This window comes from Lissotriton helveticus, chromosome 11 (assembly GCF_964261635.1).
Source record: "Lissotriton helveticus chromosome 11, aLisHel1.1, whole genome shotgun sequence".
Taxonomy (NCBI): domain Eukaryota; kingdom Metazoa; phylum Chordata; class Amphibia; order Caudata; family Salamandridae; genus Lissotriton; species Lissotriton helveticus.
This window is the reverse complement of record NC_136072.1, coordinates 1,154,715,377-1,154,737,206: the sequence shown is the minus strand read 5'-3', so window position 1 is coordinate 1,154,737,206 and position 21,830 is coordinate 1,154,715,377.

Genomic DNA, 21,830 nt, shown 5'->3' with positions numbered 1-21,830 from the left:
TTATATCCAGTGGGCTCAGTTTGTCATAGTTGTGGTTTTCTATGGGAGGAGCAGAATTAGCATATATTTTGGAAAAATGTTGCTCCCAATTCTGACTTGAGATAGTGCAGCTGATTGGTGACAAATGCTTCCCCATGTCCCGCATCTTCCTTACAGCGGGCCAAAAAGTTGCACTGTTTCCCACAGCAGCGGAGACTGAGAGTTCATTCCAATGTTCCTCTATCATGGTGGCCTTCCTTATCCCTATAGCTATTTTGTAGGCTTGCCTGGCGGACCGTACATCTACTTGGTTCCTTGGTTTGGAGTTTAATACTTTGCGAAGAGCCTTATTTGCCCCTGAACAACTGCTGTCAAACCAGCTAGGTTCGCCGTTATTATTCCTATGGGGGACTGTCAATAGAGTCTTAATAACATGGCACAGATTTGCAAAGTCTTTAATTATCCTATGGTGATTCCCATCGGTGAGTGAACAGGAGGCAGCTGTTGATTGATGATTGTTCATAATAATGTCCATAATTGCTTCCGCAATTCACCCCTTTCCACTTTAACCTGAGGGTGTCTGTTGATGTCATGATATCCCTTGCTCCCAAAGTGCGGGTGGGTGCTTGGATCGGGCCCATTCTTAAGCTAAGTTCTAATGCATTATGGTCTCCAAAGGCTGTTTTAACCACTCCTGCTTCGATGACTTTATCTAGTAGTTCCACAGACGTGAAGATGTAATCTACTGTGCTCGAGAAATCTCTCCCTCTAAAAGTTGGAATATAAGCGGCGTCGCTATTTATAAATGTATCCATTATATTTGATAGGGTGTGGGTATTAATGTAGTTTTTCAGTTCATTCCCACGTTTAGTAGCCCTATCTAGTTGGTTTATGCCTGCTTTGGTTTTCGATAATTTGGCATTAAAGTCACCAGCTAGGATGATCCCATTATTTGCACAATTGATAGCTAATTCGGTTATTTTTGTAATGTTATCAAATAGCTCTATATAGTTCTTATTAGGGGTCGAGTGAAAATCGTTATTGTAGAAGTTGATCAGATGTAGCGGTGATCTACATGTAAACTCGATAATTTGAATATTTGGGCTCTTAGTTGGTATTGGCTTAATAGCCCCCCCTAGAGTTGTTCTGAACCCAATCAGCAAGCCTCCCATTGGGCGTCCAAAAACTGGCTTTTGGGCACGGATGCTATAACATTCAAAACCCTCTATGGCTATTTCAGAGGTGGCCCATGTCTCTTGTAACATTATAATGTCTTTGTTAGATATAAATTTTAGCCATTCCGGGTCCGACACCCGTTGTTGGAGTCCGGCTACATTCCAGCTGACAATTGTTAGCACACTGTTAGGGTTTTTATGAATATATGGATCTGGGGGGTTGGATGTTTTACATCCTATAGTGTTGTCCATTACTTGGTCTTTCCTTGCTAATGGCAACCTATGATGGTTTTGGGCCAGTTGGGTGCTTGATTTCTCCTCATCATGCATCTCTATGGTTTTAACTAACTCATTGGGGCAACCCAGTTTTGTTCCCTCCAGTTCAATGTTCAGCTGCCCGGGTGGTGAAGGGAGTCAATCAACCATCTCAAGGCTGCTGAATCTATTGAAAACTGGTATGCCCCAGTAGGCATCTCGATTTAGTGTATTCCTATGGGGATGCCTATGGGCATGTGTGTGCACAACATGACAGTGTGAAAAAATCAAAAAAATTCATTTTTTTGATTTTTCGCAAATTACCATGAGGTCCTACCTCATGGTAATTTTTTCCCTCCTAATTGCGAATTCGCAATTGTTAAAGATGTCATGCATTGCATTTAAGGAATCGCAAATTGCGATTCCTTAAATGCAATCGCATTTTTAGAAATCGCAAAAAATAGCGATTTCTTGTATTTTTGTTTGATGCATCCCAAATAGTGATTTAGGAATCGCAAACGGCCAATTTTTGCGATTTGCACCGTTTGCGAATCCTAAATCGCTTGATGCATGTGGCTGTGTCTTAGTGCTGCAGGACGTTTAGTTAGAGAAAGTTCCCCTAGAGGCTCAGTAGCCCTGCAGTCGGTCTTACACATTCTCTCTGGAGCTGTGGTTCAGCAAGCCCGGGCGCATGTCATCAGCCTGCGGTTGCCAGAAGTCTGGATGCTGCCGGCAAGGCGGCAGGGTTCCACAATGTTCCTCTAATAGTGCGGTAACTCTTCCTGACTGAGGTGGCCGGTTTTGGATGCTGTTTTGGGTGCTCTTGAATCGATTCTCTACTCCCATGGGTCACAACCGGCTACGCTTCTCTGATGTATGCTGCTCCAAGGTGACAGGCTTTACCTTCACCATGGCCCCCTCCTGGCATTGATGGCCTTTATCTACACCAAACCCCTTCCTGGCATACAAGGATCATGAACTGCACACACAGGGTGATGGTGCCTTCCAGTCACAACACTGCAAGGGGTCGATGGTCCTTATCTTCACCGCAGCCTTCACCAGGCGAATGGGGGACCTGAACAGCACACACAGGATGACAGCCCCTCCGTGTCACAACCCAACCCAAACCCAAAATCTCGCACTCTGCTTCAGGGGTCCACTCGACAGGATCCCCACTGGATATTGCTCCCTCTAAACACTCTCCTCCTCTTAGGATCCTCTGGTCTATACAGGCAGATGCTGGTGTTCCTGGTCAAGTGGTCTTGATTCTCCTGAGTGATATCTCCTCACCCAGTAGAGAGACTAGCAGATCGTTTTCCTCAGTCCTGGTCACTACAGGCAGAAGTCATGCTGACCTTCTCCACGGTGATGTACAGGCCCAGTTTGACAATTTTGTGCACTCAAGCTCCCCTTTTTAGGGCTCGCCTGCTGATGCGCTTCAGCGCATAGCTGGCGAAGCTCTATAGGGGCTTATCCAGTGTTTATCCACTGGCGATTCCACTGGCGATTCCTTCAAGTGCATGTGCTTTTTAGGTCATTGCGCTTGCGCAAGCCCTAAAAAGCGCGTGCACAATGCCACCAGCCGCCTGCCTGCCTGCCTCGCATTACCACATCAAAGGCAGCCCTCCGAGCGCATTTCTCACCCCCTAATTATTCACGGCCGGCCGGCAGGCACATCAAAGGCTGCTGCTGCCGTGACTCGCATTTCTCCTCCCTCCTCCCCTATCACTGCCCAGGCCGGCCGTACTTTCTCTTTACAAGGGCCCCCATTCCTGAATCACTTGAAATCTCTCCACATTATTTGCATTTTGTTAATTAAAAAAATTAACTTCAACACAGCGTTGCACATTTTTCTCGACTTCGGAAGGATGAGTCCCAATCTCATTTGTACAAAGTGTTGTAATGGGATTATTGGAGAGTTAGAGAAACGTGCTCACAAGTTACATTTTTATGCATATCATCTGAGTAAATAAACAATAGCATGGTGCCGTTTGCGTCCTTGACTTGATCTGGTTTTTATTTTTATTTTGCTATTATTCTCACAAAGGCTAAGAAGGTCTGCCTACTTTAGTATTAAGTGCTATACGTCGCATAAGCAACAGCTAACCATTCACTCACCCACGCAACGCCACTCACCCATGCAACGCCACTCACCCACGCAACGCCACTCACCCACGCAACGCCACTCACCCACGCAACGCCACTCACCCACGCAACGCCACTCACCCACGCAACACCACTCACACACGCAACGCCACTCACACACGCAACGCCACTCACACACGCAACGCCACTCACACACGCAACGCCACACACGCAACGCCACACACACATGCAACGCCACACACACATGCAACGCCACACACACATGCAACGCCACTCACACATGCAACGCCACTCACACATGCAACGCCACTCACACATGCAACGCCACTCAACCACGCAACGCCACTCACACACGCAACGCCACTCAACCACGCAACGCCACTCACCCACGCAACGCCACTCAGCCATGCAACGCCACTCAGCCACGCAACGCCACTCAGCCACGCAACGCCACTCAGCCACGCAACGCCACTCAGCCACGCAACGCCACTCAGCCACGCAACGCCACTCAGCCACGCAACGCCACTCACACACGCAACGCCACTCACACACGCAACGCCACACACACACGCAACGCCACACACACACGCAACGCCACACACACACGCAACGCCACACACACATGCAACGCCACACACACACGCAACGCCACACACACACGCAACGCCACACACACACGCAACGCCACTCACACATGCAACGCCACTCACACATGCAACGCCACTCACACATGCAACGCCACTCACACATGCAACGCCACTCACACATGCAACGCCACTCACACATGCAACGCCACTCACACATGCAATGCCACTCACACATGCAACGCCACTCACACATGCAACGCCACTCACACACGCAACGCCACTCACACACGCAATGCCACACACACACGCAACGCCACACACACACGCAACGCCACTCACACACGCAACGCCACTCACACATGCAACGCCACTCACACATGCAACGCCACTCACACATGCAACGCCACTCACACATGCAACGCCACTCACACACGCAACGCCACTCACACACGCACCGCCACTCACACACGCAACGCCACTCACACACGCAACGCCACTCACACACGCAACGCCACTCAGCCACGCAACGCCACTCAGCCACGCAACGCCACTCAGCCACGCAACGCCACTCAGCCACGCAACGCCACTCACACACGCAACGCCACTCAGCCACGCAACGCCACACACACACGCAATGCCACACACACACGCAACGCCACACACACACGCAACGCCACACACACACGCAACGCCACACACACACGCAACGCCACTCACACATGCAACGCCACTCACACATGCAACGCCACTCACACATGCAACGCCACTCACACATGCAATGCCACTCACACATGCAACGCCACTCAACCACGCAACGCCACTCAACCACGCAACGCCACTCACAACGCAACGCCACTCACAACGCAACGCCACTCACCCACGCAACGCCACTCACCCACGCAACGCCACTCAGCCACGCAACGCCACTCAGCCACGCAACGCCACTCAGCCACGCAACGCCACTCAGCCACGCAACGCCACTCAGCCACGCAACGCCACTCAGCCACGCAACGCCACTCAGCCACGCAACGCCACTCAGCCACGCAACGCCACTCAGCCACGCAACGCCACTCAGCCACGCAACGCCACTCAGCCACGCAACGCCACTCGGCCACGCAACGCCACTCAGCCACGCAACGCCACTCAGCCACGCAACGCCACACACACACGCAACGCCACACACACACGCAACGCCACACACACACGCAACGCCACACACACACGCAACGCCACACACACATGCAACGCCACTCACACATGCAACGCCACTCACACATGCAACGCCACTCACACATGCAACGCCACTCACACACGCAACGCCACTCAACCACGCAACGCCACTCACCCACGCAACGCCACTCACCCACGCAACGCCACTCACCCACGCAACGCCACTCACCCACGCAACGCCACTCACCCACGCAACGCCACTCACCCACGCAACGCCACACACACACGCAACGCCACACACACACGCAACGCCACTCACACACGCAACGCCACTCACACACGCAACGCCACTCACACACGCAACGCCACTCACACACTCAACGCCACTCACACACGCAACGCCACTCACACACGCAACGCCACTCACACACGCAACGCCACTCACCCACGCAACGCCACTCACCCACGCAACGCCACTCACCCACGCAACGCCACTCACCCACGCAACGCCACTCACCCACGCAACGCCACTCACCCACGCAACGCCACTCACCCACGCAACGCCACTCACCCACGCAACGCCACTCACCCACGCAACGCCACACACACACGCAACGCCACACACACACGCAACGCCACACACACACGCAACGCCACACACACACGCAACGCCACTCACCCACGCAACGCCGCTCACCCACGCAACGCCACTCACCCACGCAACGCCGCTCACCCACGCAACGCCGCTCAGCCACGCAACGCCGCTCAGCCACGCAACGCCGCTCAGCCACGCAACGCCGCTCATCCACGCAACGCCGCTCATCCACGCAACGCCGCTCATCCACGCAACGCCGCTCACCCACGCAACGCCACTCACCCACGCAACGCCACTCACCCACGCAACGCCACTCACCCACGCAACGCCACTCATCCACGCAACGCCACTCATCCACGCAACGCCACTCATCCATATGCAAAACGAAAAATGTCAAACTCTTCTATTGCGAGACCTATTGCATTTTCAATGCTTGTTATAATCCATTTCCATGTACAGTTTTGATTTAGTATCTTAGTCTTTGAAGGATGTGTGTGGGGGTTGCCCCCTTTGAAGTGCCGACTCCTCTGTCCTGTCGTTTGTCCAGGATAGAGTCGGGCACCGTAGGAGGGACTCCAAACTTGATAACCCAACACAGGCCACTGGAAGACCACACCTTGGTGTCAGCCTATCTGCTATGCGCCTATCAATTATTTACAAAGGCCCTCAGCCCTACTCTTTATGATGTTCTTATCAGACCCATCTCCATCCTGAGATGTGCAAAGACCTCACCGACCAGTGATCCTTTCAGAATCAAAGAACCCTTTTGAAGTACACAAGAGGGCCTTGCTCTCCCTTACTCTATATTTCATGTCCCACCCAGCTCTCAGGAATGCAAGCAATCCACAAATCTGTCTGAGATAGCTGCTCCTCCTCCACATGCCATTTTTTAAGGACCTAGGATTCCCTTGTTGAAACTACAAGCCTCCGTGCACTGTGCCATACACAGACACACATACACTACAGCATGAATGCAATCAGACACTCGTTGCACACACGAACATGTAGGCCAAGGGTGAGTTAGTTAGGTACCCAGCCCAACCAAGAACACAACTCTCCCCACTTTCCTCCTCTTTTCAAGCCAACTGTCGTAGACAACCACATATCACCTACATACCCCCCAGACCACAGCATCGCACTTCACCCAAAGTTCTGACCTTATCCCCAGATGTGAGTCTATTGTGCAGTTAAGCGCAACTAAAGTCTTTGCGCATTGACAACCATTTTGTATATCAGTGTTGTACATGGTGCATGTAGGCGGACTGTTCAATTTGGAGAAGTCTTGTTTTGAAGTTGACCTATATAAGTGAGAACCACAGATTTATTAAAGTAAGCTTCTGATAGATATGTCAAACTGCAGATTTCTTACCTTATGAGTAACCCCAAGAGTCAAACTGGATCCGAAGATTTTTTTCAGTGATTACTTTGCGAATTGTGCTGCCTTGCCTTGACTCTGCCCTGCTCTGGAAATGATCCCAGAGCCACATAAAATAGCCACACCTGCACGTTGACGTAAATTCCATTCTCTCTGCATATTCCGTTGCAAAGCCGGAGCATGCTCCCTCATTTTGTACATTGTGTACAGTTTGCAAGAGACATGTCAGCACCTAAAACTAGAGGATTCAACCCATGCAAGGACTGCCATGAGCAGATGTCGATGAGGGACGCCCATCAGGTTTGTCTCTGGTATCTAGGTACCTCACACAAGTCAAAGTCATATGCCGACTGCGCCAAGATGAAACTGAAGTCCTTGTAAGATTGCAAGGCCAAGGTCTACGTCACTGAACAGTGCCGGAAAGTGCGTAAGGGCCAGACTTGCTGAAAGTTGTGGATGTGTTCTCACTCTCCAGGCTGTTCTCAAGAGAGAGGTTTTCTTCCCACTCCAAGTTGTCAGGTCAATCGAACTTGAAGAAAATACATAAGAAGACTAAACGTGACTCATCTTGTTGCCACCACTCTTTTCAAGCAAAGTTGCAGGGATGTCGGGGTGCATCCTGATCTAGGTCCTGGTCCCCCTCCGCACAGTCGATCCATCAACTCATCCCAATCCAGCCTGAATTCCTGGCTCCTTCAGCGATACCACAACAGGTCGAAGCCTTCAAGATGGCCGGACTTCATATATTAGGCACCCTACCGGCTTCCTGTGGCTCACCCATTGATCCAAGGAGGCGTGCAGTCGGACTAAAGCCAGCAGAACCGTCCCCTCTGCCAACTGTGCCTCTTGACCCTGTTGGGTGGCCTGCTGTAACTCTGGGACCAACACCTGTCCCAACTTCTCATCCTACTCCTCGCTGGTTACCTGCATATCGATGCCAGAGGAAGAACCAATTGTCTTTTTGGACTCAGAAGCGAATCCACAACAGCCGTAACTGGTGTTGGGTCCATTTCAACGTCAGACACAGCCCATACAGCCCATGCAGGCCTATTTGCACTCAGATGGGACATTGCAGCTACCAACACATTTTCTGACCCAGTACCCCGTGATGGGGACGATGATTCCCAACTTTATGAAGAGGAGAATTTATTTCTGGACCTTTATTTCTACCAGTGGGCTAGATACATCCCCTGACACTGCCCTAAGCCCTCCACCTACCCCTTCTATGGAGGAGTCAGCGTCTTTTGCCCAGGCCATCAAGAGGGCGGTGGAAGTCCTAGAACTCCAGCTGCCATCCGTGGAGATAAAAACTAATGTTCTCACAGAAGTCCTGAAGCCAGGGCAGACGTCTTCAGAGACGCTCCTCCTATTCAATGAAGCCCTTACAGATACTTTACTGGTTACTTGGCCCTCCCAGGTGGCACCAACCTGGTCGGGTCCAGGGAACCCATCTTTCCTCTTCCAGCATCCTACTCCTGAGAGTTTTGTGGTGCAAGTTTTCACAAGCAGGTTGAACCCTAACTCTTTCCCAACTGCACTCCCAGATAGGGAGTCCAAACGCATTGGAGGCCTTTGGCAAGAGAATGTTCTCATCTACTAGCATCTCTCTCAGATCATTCAACTCCAGTTGCCGTTTAGGACATTACTCATACGGGTTATGGGACATGGTGAGCGAGATATATCCAGTGGTCCCTACTTAGTTTTGCACCAGTTTGACTAATCAGATTGCAACTGGACACCACTGATTGCTTGGGTATGGCAGTCGGTACCAGCTTGGTGTTTTGCCGCCATGCCTGGATGATGTCCACACAATTTCCCAATGATGTCCAGGTGTCACTTATGGATATGCCATTTGATGGTACTTGTCTCTTCGGGGACAAATCTGATTGAGTCGTGGAGAGCTTCAAATAAAGCAGAGCCATTGTGCACTCCCTTTCAGTGTCCGTGTGACAGTTTCCCCAACAGTCCAGTCCTTTTTGAGGTTTCGAAAGAGGCATCCAGCAAAGGCAAGGCCTGCCTCTGCCCCAAATGACCTCCCAGTCCTTACGATATGAAGGTCAGTGATCCCGCCAACAGCGTCCAGACCTTCAGGGACAATGCATTACTAAGACTCTGGTTCACCCCCCAACCCTAATCCTAAACCCCTTTAGTTTGTCCTCAGTAGCACTTTGGAGGAAATATAAGTTATTAACCTCCACAGGTGACAAAGCAGTGTGGAGCAGTGGAAAGAGGTGTGGTGCAGCGGCCATGGTGCCTGACTCCAGACTACGGGGTTCACGGTTCGATCCCCGCTGTTGGCAGCAGGTTAGCCCAGCACCATGTGGCTCTGGGCTAATCTTCCCGGTGGCCCCCAACACCGGGACACCTCTCCGAAGGTAGCTGTGCGCTTTACAAATGCTGGTATTTCATTTCATTATTTCCTTTACAGGTGGGTGCTTCAAAGTGTCCAGAATGGATAGGCCCTACCTTTCATATCCACCGACTCACATGCCGCCTACACCACTGTGAGTTCCAGAGGACCTCATGTCCACCCTAAAATGGAAAGCCCAAGCTATATTGCCCATGGGAGGGTGCTGGCATCAAAAAGTAGGGACTGGATACTCCTGTTATTTTCTTGTACAGAAGAAAGAGAGAGGACTCTGTTCTATTTTAGATTTTCACCCTCTGAACTTCTTCCTTTAAAAATGACAAGTTCAAGATGCTCACTCTTGCCCAAGATCTGTCTGCTCTGGATTCAGGTGACTGGATGGTGATAAAGGATTTGTAGGACACCTATTTTCACATTACCGTCCAGCAGTCCCACAGATGTTCCCTGCCGTTCAAAGTAGGCCACGAACATTTTCAGTTCTCCGTGCTCCCCTTCAGCCTTGCCAGAACCCCTCGGATGTTCAAGAAAGTGATGGTGGGGGTCGCTGCACATCTTCGGAGGTTAGGAATAACAGTTTGTGCCAGACCGCAACATCTGGTTGTGGTTTAGTTTTAATTCTGCCCTCCAAATCAACGAGCCCGGGACATTCAAGCTATGATACCGATGTTTCAATCTTGGGCCTGGATTTCAGTGAGATTGACTCTTAAATGTCTTGACCTCTTCCCAACCTGAAAAAGAATTCAAACAAAATTGGCAGTAGGGGATGAATGCGCAAACAGTGTGCAATTTCTCTCAATATTTCAGGCAAGCAAATGCTTAAAGGTAAGAGTACAACTACTGCCAACAGTTGTAAAAGCAGATAGATAAAGTCTACCCTTAAAGCACAATCATAGTTTCCAACCTGAGCAAAGCTAGCACAAATCAATGTACATATCAGTAACAAACTCTCTTCAGTAATGTCTCTTTTCTTCTCTTTATTATTGTTCCTTTTTAGGTTTTGACTGGCCATGCGCTTTGCGCATGTGCCAAAAAAACCTCTTGAGTTGTGTGTGTGGGTCGGGATACGCCCCCTCCTCCGATTGGCTAGCTCCATAAATGGAGGCTAGCCATTGGACGAGGGGCCTGTCCTTCAATGCCGGACCAGATTCGGGGGCGTTCCCGAGATTCTTTGGCTTTTGCCGACGTCACGCGACGTCAGCCAAAAGCCGGGAACGCCCCCGAATCTGTCCCGGCATTGAGCCGGCACCCGCCTTCCGATGCAGCATTTTCATTGTTACTATAAGCTTGTTTATTTTATACGTTTTAGCGTTGTGGACATTAAAAAGGACTGAAATGATGTACATATATGTGAATATCCGTTTTAGAGTTAGGTCCTTTGCTGGATGTGTTTTATTTCATGGGAGTAAAGTATACCGAATTCACGCTGGTTTCTCTTTATTTTAATGAGGCGAAAACAGACTAATTTGTGTGGTGATAAATGTCCCAGTGGCGAGCATGCTACTTTTTTTTATTTAATGACAGCCTCATTAGATGAAGTTATTTATTTAGAGCTTCCCATGTGTTACCTATTATAGGGCACCGACCCCCACTGTGAAACCACTAACTTTCCACTTTCCGACCAGAAAAGTGCACCCGGGATCACAGCATCGCCTAATTGTGCACTTCCCGCGGCAGCGAAAGGCCACGAGGCAGCAATATTGTGCTACTGAACACTGCCTGACCCGCTGGGCATTGACAAACATTGCATGCGTATTAACACGAGGAATAAAAAGGTCTGCTTACTACAGAACAAAGGGAATATTTCAAGTAGATAAACTTCCAAATAAGGTAGGAATCGTAAGTTGATAGTTAAAAAAAATGTTTATGCTGTCGCACTTTGAAACTTCCTGCTCACCTTTTAATAAAATTTCGTAACGAACATCAGGCAAACAAAGGAACCGAGAGTGGATTTTAAGGCGTGCAGATTCAGAGTCAGAGTGCAGATTCAGAGTCAGAGTGCAGATTCAGAGTCAGAGTGCAGATTCAGAGTGCAGATTCAGAGTCAGAGTGCAGATTCAGAGTCAGAGTGCAGATTCAGAGTCAGAGTGCAGATTCAGAGTCAGAGTGCAGATTCAGAGTGCAGATTCAGAGTCAGAGTGCAGATTCAGAGTCAGAGTGCAGATTCAGAGTGCGAGTGCAGAGTGCAGAGTGCGAGTGCAGAGTGCAGACTGATAGTGCAGACTGATAGTGCATACTGATAGTGCAGACTGAGAGTGCAGACTGAGAGTGCAGACTGAGAGTGCAGACTGAGAGTGCAGATTGAGAGTGCAGATTGAGAGTGCAGAGTGCAGATTGAGAGTGCAGAGTGCAGATTGAGAGTGCAGATTGAGAGTGCAGAGTGCAGATTGAGAGTGCAGAGTGCAGATTGAGAGTGCAGAGTGCAGATTGAGAGTGCAGATTGAGAGTGCAGATTGAGAGTGCAGAGTGCAGATTCAGAGTGCAGATTCAGAGTGCAGATTCAGAGTGCAGATTCAGAGTGTAGAGTGCAGATTCAGAGTGCAGATTCAGAGTGCAGATTCAGAGTGCAGATTCAGAGTGTAGAGTGCAGATTCAGAGTGTAGAGTGCAGATTCAGAGTGCAGATTCAGAGTGCAGATGCAGAGTGCAGATTCAGAGTGCAGAGTGCAGATTCAGAGTGCAGATTCAGAGTGTAGAGTGCAGATGCAGAGTGCAGATGCATAGTGCAGATGCAGAGTGCAGATGCAGAGTGCAGATTCAGAGTGCAGATTCAGAGTGCAGATTCAGAGTGTAGAGTGTAGATTCAGAGTGCAGATTCAGAGTGCAGATTGAGAGTGCAGAGTGCAGATTGAGAGTGCAGATTGAGAGTGCAGAGTGCAGATTGAGAGTGCAGATTGAGAGTGCAGATTGAGAGTGCAGAGTGCAGATTGAGAGTGCAGAGTGCAGATTGAGAGTGCAGAGTGCAGATTGAGAGTGCAGATTGAGAGTGCAGATTGAGAGTGCAGAGTGCAGATTGAGAGTGCAGAGTGCAGAGTGCAGATTGAGAGTGCAGATTGAGAGTGCAGATTGAGAGTGCAGATTGAGAGTGCAGAGTGCAGATTCAGAGTGCAGATTCAGAGTGCAGATTCAGAGTGTAGAGTGCAGATTCAGAGTGCAGATTCAGAGTGCAGATTCAGAGTGCAGAGTGCAGATTGAGAGTGCAGATTGAGAGTGCAGATTGAGAGTGCAGAGTGCAGATTCAGAGTGCAGATTCAGAGTGCAAATTCAGAGTGCAGATTCAGAGTGCAGATTCAGAGTGCAGATTCAGAGTGTAGAGTGCAGATTCAGAGTGTAGAGTGCAGATTCAGAGTGCAGATTCAGAGTGCAGATTCAGAGTGCAGAGTGCAGATGCAGAGTGCAGATGCAGAGTGCAGATTCAGAGTGCAGATGCAGAGTGCAGATTCAGAGTGCAGATTCAGAGTGTAGAGTGCAGATGCAGATGCAGAGTGCAGATGCAGAGTGCAGATGCAGAGTGCAGATGCAGAGTGCAGATTCAGAGTGCAGATTCAGAGTGCAGATTCAGAGTGCAGATTCAGAGTGTAGAGTGTAGATTCAGAGTGCAGATTCAGAGTGCAGATTGAGAGTGCAGAGTGCAGATTGAGAGTGCAGAGTGCAGATTGAGAGTGCAGATTGAGAGTGCAGAGTGCAGATTGAGAGTGCAGATTGAGAGTGCAGATTGAGAGTGCAGATTGAGAGTGCAGATTGAGAGTGCAGAGTGCAGATTGAGAGTGCAGAGTGCAGATTGAGAGTGCAGAGTGCAGATTGAGAGTGCAGATTGAGAGTGCAGATTGAGAGTGCAGATTGAGAGTGCAGATTGAGAGTGCAGAGTGCAGATTGAGAGTGCAGATTGAGAGTGCAGAGTGCAGATTGAGAGTGCAGAGTGCAGATTGAGAGTGCAGATTGAGAGTGCAGAGTGCAGATTCAGAGTGCAGATTCAGAGTGCAGATTCAGAGTGCAGATTCAGAGTGTAGAGTGCAGATTCAGAGTGCAGATTGAGAGTGCAGAGTGCAGATTGAGAGTGCAGATTGAGAGTGCAGAGTGCAGATTGAGAGTGCAGATTGAGAGTGCAGATTGAGAGTGCAGAGTGCAGATTCAGAGTGCAGATTCAGAGTGCAGATTCAGAGTGCAGATTCAGAGTGTAGAGTGCAGATTCAGAGTGCAGATTCAGAGTGCAGATTCAGAGTGCAGATTCAGAGTGCAGATTCAGAGTGCAGATTCAGAGTGCAGATGCTGAGTGCAGATGCAGAGTGCAGATGCAGAGTGCAGATTCAGAGTGCAGAGTGCAGATTCAGAGTGCAGATTCAGAGTGTAGAGTGCAGATTCAGAGTGCAGATTCAGAGTGTAGAGTGCAGATTCAGAGTGCAGATTCAGAGTGCAGATTCAGAGTGCAGATTCAGAGTGTAGAGTGCAGATTCAGAGTGCAGATTCAGAGTGTAGAGTGCAGATTCAGAGTGCAGATTCAGAGTGCAGATTCAGAGTGCAGATTCAGAGTGCAGATTCAGAGTGCAGATTCAGAGTGCAGATTCAGAGTGCAGATTCAGAGTGCAGAGTGCAGATTCAGAGTGCAGAGTGCAGATTCAGAGTGCAGATTCAGAGTGCAGAGTGAAGATTCAGAGTGAAGATTCAGAGTGGAGATTCAGAGTGGAGATTCAGAGTGCAGATTCAGAGTGCAGATTCAGAGTGCAGATTCAGAGTGCAGATTCAGAGTGCAGAGTGCAGATTCAGAGTGCAGAGTGCAGATTCAGAGTGCAGATTCAGAGTGCAGATTCAGAGTGCAGAGTGCAGATGCAGAGTGCAGATGCAGAGTGCAGATTCAGAGTGCAGATGTAGAGTGCAGATTCAGAGTGGAGATTCAGAGTGGAGATTCAGAGTGGAGATTCAGAGTGCAGATTCAGAGTGCAGAGTGCAGATTCAAAGTGCAGATTCAGAGTGCAGATTCAGAGTGCAGATTCAGAGTGCAGATTCAGAGTGCAGATTCAGAGTGCAGATGCAGAGTGCAGATGCAGATTCAGAGTGCAGATTCAGAGTGCAGAGTGGAGATTCAGAGTGGAGATTCAGAGTGCAGATTCAGAGTGCAGAGTGGAGATTCAGAGTGCAGATTCAGAGTGCAGATTCAGAGGGCAGATTCAGAGGGCAGATTCAGAGTGCAGAGTGCAGATTCAGAGTGCAGATTCAGAGTGCAGATTCAGAGTGCAGAGTGGAGATTCAGAGTGCAGATTCAGAGTGCAGAGTGGAGATTCAGAGTGCAGAGTGGAGATGCAGAGTGGAGATTCAGAGTGCAGATTCAGAGTGCAGAGTGCAGATTCAGAGTGCAGAGTGCAGATGCAGAGTGCAGATTCAGAGTGCAGAGTGCAGATTCAGAGTGCAGAGTGCAGATTCAGAGTGCAGAGTGCAGATTCAGAGTGCAGAGTGCAGAGTGCAGATTCAGAGTGCAGATTCAGAGTGCAGATTCAGAGTGCAGATTCAGAGTGCAGATTCAGAGTGCAGAGTGCAGATTCAGAGTGCAGAGTGCAGATTCAGAGTGTAGAGTGCAGATTCAGAGTGTAGAGTGCAGATTCAGAGTGTAGAGTGCAGATGCAGAGTGCAGATGCAGAGTGCAGATGCAGAGTGCAGATGCAGAGTGCAGATGCAGAGTGCAGATTCAGAGTGGAGATTCAGAGTGCAGATTCAGAGTGGAGATTCAGAGTGCAGAGTGGAGATTCAGAGTGCAGATTCAGAGTGCAGAGTGGAGATTCAGAGTGCAGAGTGGAGATTCAGAGTGCAGAGTGGAGATTCAGAGTGCAGAGTGGAGATTCAGAGTGCAGAGTGGAGATTCAGAGTGGAGATTCAGAGTGGAGATTCAGAGTGCAGAGTGGAGATTCAGAGTGCAGATTCAGAGTGCAGAGTGGAGATTCAGAGTGCAGAGTGGAGATTCAGAGTGCAGATTCAGAGTGCAGAGTGCAGATTCAGAGTGCAGATTCAGAGTGCAGATTCAGAGTGCAGAGTGCAGAGTGCAGATTCAGAGTGCAGATTCAGAGTGCAGATTCAGAGTGCAGATTCAGAGTGCAGATTCAGAGTGCAGATTCAGAGTGCAGAGTGCAGATTCAGAGTGCAGAGTGCAGATTCAGATTCAGAGTGCAGATTCAGAGTGCAGAGTGCAGATTCAGAGTGCAGATTCAGAGTGCAGATTCAGAGTGCAGATTCAAGATTCAGAGTGCAGATTCAGAGTGCAGATTCAGAGTGCAGAGTGCAGATTCAGAGTGCAGATTCAGAGTGCAGAGTGGAGATTCAGAGTGCAGATTCAGAGTGCAGAGTGGAGATTCAGAGTGCAGATTCAGAGTGGAGAGTGGAGATTCAGAGTGCAGATTCAGAGTGCAGATTCAGAGTGCAGATTCAGAGTGCAGAGTGGAGATTCAGAGTGCAGATTGAGAGTGCAGAGTGGAGATTCAGAGTGCAGATTCAGAGTGCAGAGTGGAGATTCAGAGTTCAGAGTGCAGAGTGGAGATTCAGAGTGCAGATTCAAGATTCAGAGTGCAGATTCAGAGTGCAGAGTGCAGATTCAGAGTGCAAAGTGCAGATTCAGAGTGCAGAGTGCAGATTCAGAGTGCAGATTCAAGATTCAGAGTGCAGATTCAAGATTCAGAGTGCAGATTCAGAGTGCAGAGTGCAGATTCAGAGTGCAGAGTGCAGATTCAGAGTGCAGAGTGCAGATTCAGAGTGCAGAGTGCAGATTCAGAGTGCAGATTCAGAGTGCAGATTCAGCCCTGTGTGTGGTGAGGAGGGCCCCTCAGTGTTTCACATGCTTCTACGGAGGTTTAGGGACCTTGTTGCTTCACTGCTGATTGGGCTCTGAGACGACCATCCTGCCTAGTTACCTGTTGTGAATGGGTATAAACAATAAACGTCCGATTATGGTGCCGGTTGGACCTATCCCCCCCTCAAGAACACAAAGAACCTACTGACATTTTCTACCTGAAATAGACCATCTAATTTGGAAAGACCACCCTGTGTCCTTCCTGATTTTATTTTCACCCAGTCACTAATCTCAAACTTATACTCCTTTCTCTCCATGCTCACATTTGTCCCCTTGCCTCCTACACCATTTCAACCTTTCAGCCATGCATGGACCAATTTAGTACCAGGTAAGCATCACACATCTATTGAAATGGGGGTCGCAGTGTGTAGGGCTTGCAGTGTGTGGGGGGGGGGGTCGCAGTGTGTGGGGGGCTCTGTGTGGGTGTGTGTGGAGGGCTCCGTGTGGGTGTGTGTGTGGGGGGGCTTTGTGTGGCTGTGTGTGTGGTGGGCTCTGTGTGGGTGTGTGTGTGGGGGGCTCTGTGTGTGTGTGTGGGGGGGCTCTGTGTGTGTGGGGGGGCTCTCTGTGGGTGTTTGTGGGTGTCATTTGCGAGAGATAAAGCTAGTTGCATTGTAAATGACAATGCCATTTATTTATGTTTTAAAAAAACACATAAATAAAAATAATGTCAAGAGCAATGCCAATAGCTCTAACTTTAACAAAGGCAAAACCATTGCATTGTAAATGCTTGTTCATGGTTTCTTCTGGGTAAAAACAGATCTCATTCTGCCCATCTGGTCTTCATTTTTTATGTGAAGTGACGACCTCACTTTCGAAGAACTTGACCAAGTCTGGGCGTATGGCTCTTGGAGTGACCATTGAATTGATCTTTCACTTAAAAAAATATACATATCCTTGCCCTGATGAAGTCTTTTAGAATATAAGCCTGACGAAACACGTGTTGGCAAGACCTTTTTATTACCTTTTGGCTGAGGAAATTTCAAACTAAGAACTGTGGCAAGAATTTTCTTTGGTACCCTGTGGTTGAAAAGAAATGAGATCTGTTCTTACCCAGAAGAAACCATGAAAAAGGAACAATAATAAAGAGAAGAAAAGAAACTCGACATTACTGAAGAGAGTTTGTTACTGATATGTACATTGGTTTGTGCTAGCTTTGCTCAGGTTGGAAACTATGATTGCTCTTCCCAAACTGCATCCTGCTTGCGGAGAATGCCTTGTGGCACACGAGTCCTTTGCAGTGAGATCTGGGATCACCAAGGGAACCAGTCAGATTCCATCCAGGTGTCGTAGGAGATCTGCAGTGGTGGCTGCTATTATGCAATTCGACCACAAGCAGACCCCTCTCCCTTCCCCACTCAGAGCTGATGGTCATGAGAGATACATCGCTGTTGGGTTGGGGAGGCCACCTGGCAGAGGTGGCGATCAGAGGACTCTGGTCTCCGTCAGATACCCGGCTTCACATCAATTTGCTGGAAATGCAGACGGGTTTGCTTGGCTCTAAAAGCCTTCCGCCTGTCCATCAAGGGTGAACTGGTGCAGGTCTTCATCTGTGTCTCCTCTAAGATGCCCACTTTGGCGCCCACCACACCCTCTCTTCATGCCGCACACAAAAAGGATGACGCTGCACACACAGGAGAACCTTAACACAGATACACCCTGCAGTGACTGACTGACCATTAACCTTAGTAGGTTAATTCCCAGGGCCCGGCCTCATCAAAGGCTTTATGGCTCAGGCAGCCTCGCTAATGCCTTCACAAAGGCAGCCCCCTGCTAGCATCTGTAAAGATGACGGTGCTGCAGAGCCCTGCTGGACGTATGACGCCTCTGGCAGTGCAGCTCCTGCCTCCCATGGAAGCAAACGCAGCCAAAGCAATTCAAATTTACTGAAAGGATGAGCCCTGCCTGTGTAAACAAGCAACGCTTTTTTAATCAACTAACTGAAAGGCTCTGCATTCCAAACATTTTCTGTGAATTTTTCAGAGGAATTACTCATTAGTTTATTAAAAGAGGAGTTGTTGCTTATTTACTGTTACTCTGAACTGGTTGTTTTACCCTTTATAGTCCTAACATTGTGAGGAGTACTTTGACACGAAGTGCAGTAGGTGAGAAAAAAAACACAAATATAAAATGCTAGTTTTCCTTAATAGAGCCCCAAACACATTTCCTCTACTGAAAGAATAGATGCTTCAGAAAGGGAGTGTCCAGTGATTCATTTTTAGGACATTCTTTAGTACTTTGTTTAGTGAGCCATGTAGGCACGGACTGGAAATTAGGTTTTTTTTGTTGCACAAAACAAGAATTATATAAAACCCTGCCTGCCGCAATCGAATCGCTGCCAAAGGCTTGGATCAGGTTTGAAATGCTTTTTGGGCGATTCAGCCACGGGGTTTGCCATCTCTGTTCTTTTGAGGTCAGGAGAGTGCAGTTAGGGGAATATTGTGCAGTAAAACTGACCTCCAAGGCCATTACCACATATCATTCCCCGTTACTAATCGGGAAAATCTGAAGGGAACTGTGTTAACCTTATTTTCATAGGAGGCCGACGATGGTGACAAGAGGGGGAGCTTGGTGAGCCCAATATGAATGAGGCTTGTAATGCCATTGTGGTTTGTGTTATTAAATGTTTCCATTTAAACAAACCTAAAAAACAATTTATGCCCAAAAGCCCATATTTATTGCTATTTTCAAGTGTGCTAAATACTGAATGCATATGGTTAGTTTATACAGAATTATGAGCTGTGCCATTTTTGGACTATGAACTCATTTTTTCGGACAAGTGCTTCATATATATGAATCAATATATATATATATATATATATATATATATATATATATATATATATATATATATATATATATATATATATATGTGTGTATATATAGATTTGTGCCTGCCTTCTTGAGAAACTCCATGCTGTGGGGATTACAATAATAAATAAAGCACATAAGTGAAGACAAACACAAGTTCGTCCCGTTTTTCTCCCAGCTGGGGGATTTGGTTGTGGATGTATATATACACATATATGCATAATTGAGCTTGACACAGAGCCATTAAACCACAGTTTGCTCAAATCGAGGGTTTAATTGTACAACTGGAGCTTCGTTAAAAGCACCAGAGGTCTTACGCGCTTCTCTCTTGCTTATTGTTCTTAAATATAAAACTTTGCTGGTTGTCTTCAATTACCTGCGTCCGATACCTACTTCTTTCCTCTCCCATCCAACACCTCTCCCACGTGGTAGCTCGCTTAGCATAATTACAACATATTCTTTATTCTGCACATGGACAATACATGTGTACACTCTAATATACTGTCAAGGCAGATAGAGAAAAATAATCAGGGGGAGCATTGGTCCTCATGGTCAAAACTGCTGCCGTGTGGTTCTGCAACCACCAGGGTGGGGTGAGGTCGTGGATTCTGTGCCAGGAGGCTTTAGACCTCTGGAACTGGCTGAGTCGTCAGGGCAGTCTCCTGGTTGTACACCACCTGGCAGGATCTTTAAATGCCAGGGTAGATGAACTGAGTCACATGCCTAGTAGATCACAAATGGCCATTTCACTCAGAGCTAGCGCAGGGCATCTTCCAACAATGGGAAAACCCTGGCTCAATCTTTTTTCTCCACTGCTGAGGACAAGCAGTGTCCAAGATTTTGCGTCTTGGAGTTCCTAAGTCTACTCTCCCTTGGAGAAGATTTTTGCTTAGAGAGAAGCTGTGCCCTTATGTTGAATGTGTCATTAATGGTAAGTGCACCACATACCTCGTTGACATAGGTGCCACTCGCTCCTCCCTTAAAGCCTCTAAATTCCCATGTTTGCCTTTCCTGGGCTTGTCCAAACAAAGTCACCCATCACATCACGAATCCCATGCCCATCTCTGTAGAACCTATTAGCAACAAACTCTCCATTTTGTTCAGCCTCATTTCCTCAACAAACTCGCTGAGTGGGATAACTTTTTTAACCCTAGTTGCACAGTGTTTTACACCACAGATGGAGCATTGTGTTGTAAATAGTTTTATTTATTTTATTTTAGAATTTTTTTATTTTCATCAAAAAGGGCACATATATACAACAATAAAAAAAAAAAATCAGCTGAAGGTTTTAAATTTACACATTAGGCGAGGACACACATACAGCAGAAATTATTACAAAGGGGATACAACATAGTTTCATACGAGACTGTCAGTAATTAAATTATTCCATCCAGAGTCAATGGTCTCCACAGTGCGTCTAACTTGACTAAGGAACGGACCCCCCTTGCCTTAGCCAAGGCTGCTTCTGGTCCATACGTATCTCTAATAATAGACCACCAATCCTCGACCAAGGGCGGTACTTTAGAGACCCACACCCGAGGGACGGCCAATCTGGCATCCGCCATCAGAATTGGAAAAAGACGGGCACCTGCCGGGTTATCTTCCTTATGATTTTTATTCGGTTTTCAACAAATAAACCATTGACAGCCTTAATTTCCACCAGGATTACCGGGTTAGGTATTTACCATTTGACCAGATCTTGTTCTCTCGATCCCCCTCTCACCCTCTTCCTTCCTCTTCCCGCTCCAGTTGGAGTGTCCTGAATGTGCCTCAGAAACTGGAAAGTCAAGTGCTTGCATTGTTATGTGAGGGCTAATAGTGTGTTGAGGGAGCCAACCTAGTTGTCATGGTTCGGGATTTTATTTAATTGATTTCACAGGTACCCACCACTTTAAGGTCCACTGGAGGTAAAGATGTGGTTTTCATTTCCTTGTTGGAGGTGGTGTAGGTAGATCCACCAAAGTTACAGAGAATACCCCAAAACTCTTTACATACTGAGGCGGAGGAGGGAATCCGCCCTTTAATAGCTGACTTGATTAAGTAAGAGGTCCTGTGAGGATTGTGGTTTATTATATGGTGTGATTGTGCGACATTACCGTGTAATATACTCACAAAACCATCTTGGGTCCCGACAGAGAGGTTTGTAAAAACTCTAGCTTAACCCTGGGTAGCTGGCGCTTTGAACAGTGAGGCTTAAACAAAGAAACTAGTTTAAAGAATTTAGAAGCATCAAACAACAAAATAATAGAGTCATAAAAGACTAAAGAAATCCAACATCAATTTATAAAATTAGATTATAATTTTATGAGTTTTTAGACACCAAAATGACCAATATCCACCAGAAGGTTCTGGAGATAGAGATGTTTATGTAAACGTAAATCTTAGCTTTTTAGTCAAAAGTGTTAACAAGCATTGGTAACCGTAGAGTTTGTAAAATCTTGAAAAGTTTGAAAGAGTTGTGTTTGGCTACTCTCGTCCAAGTTGGGCGACCAATTCCAACAGGGAGAAGGAAGGAGAAGGTCGGGGGGAAAATAAGGAGTATTTGTTCAGTTACCTTATCGCCAATGCAGCCTCAAGGCTAGTT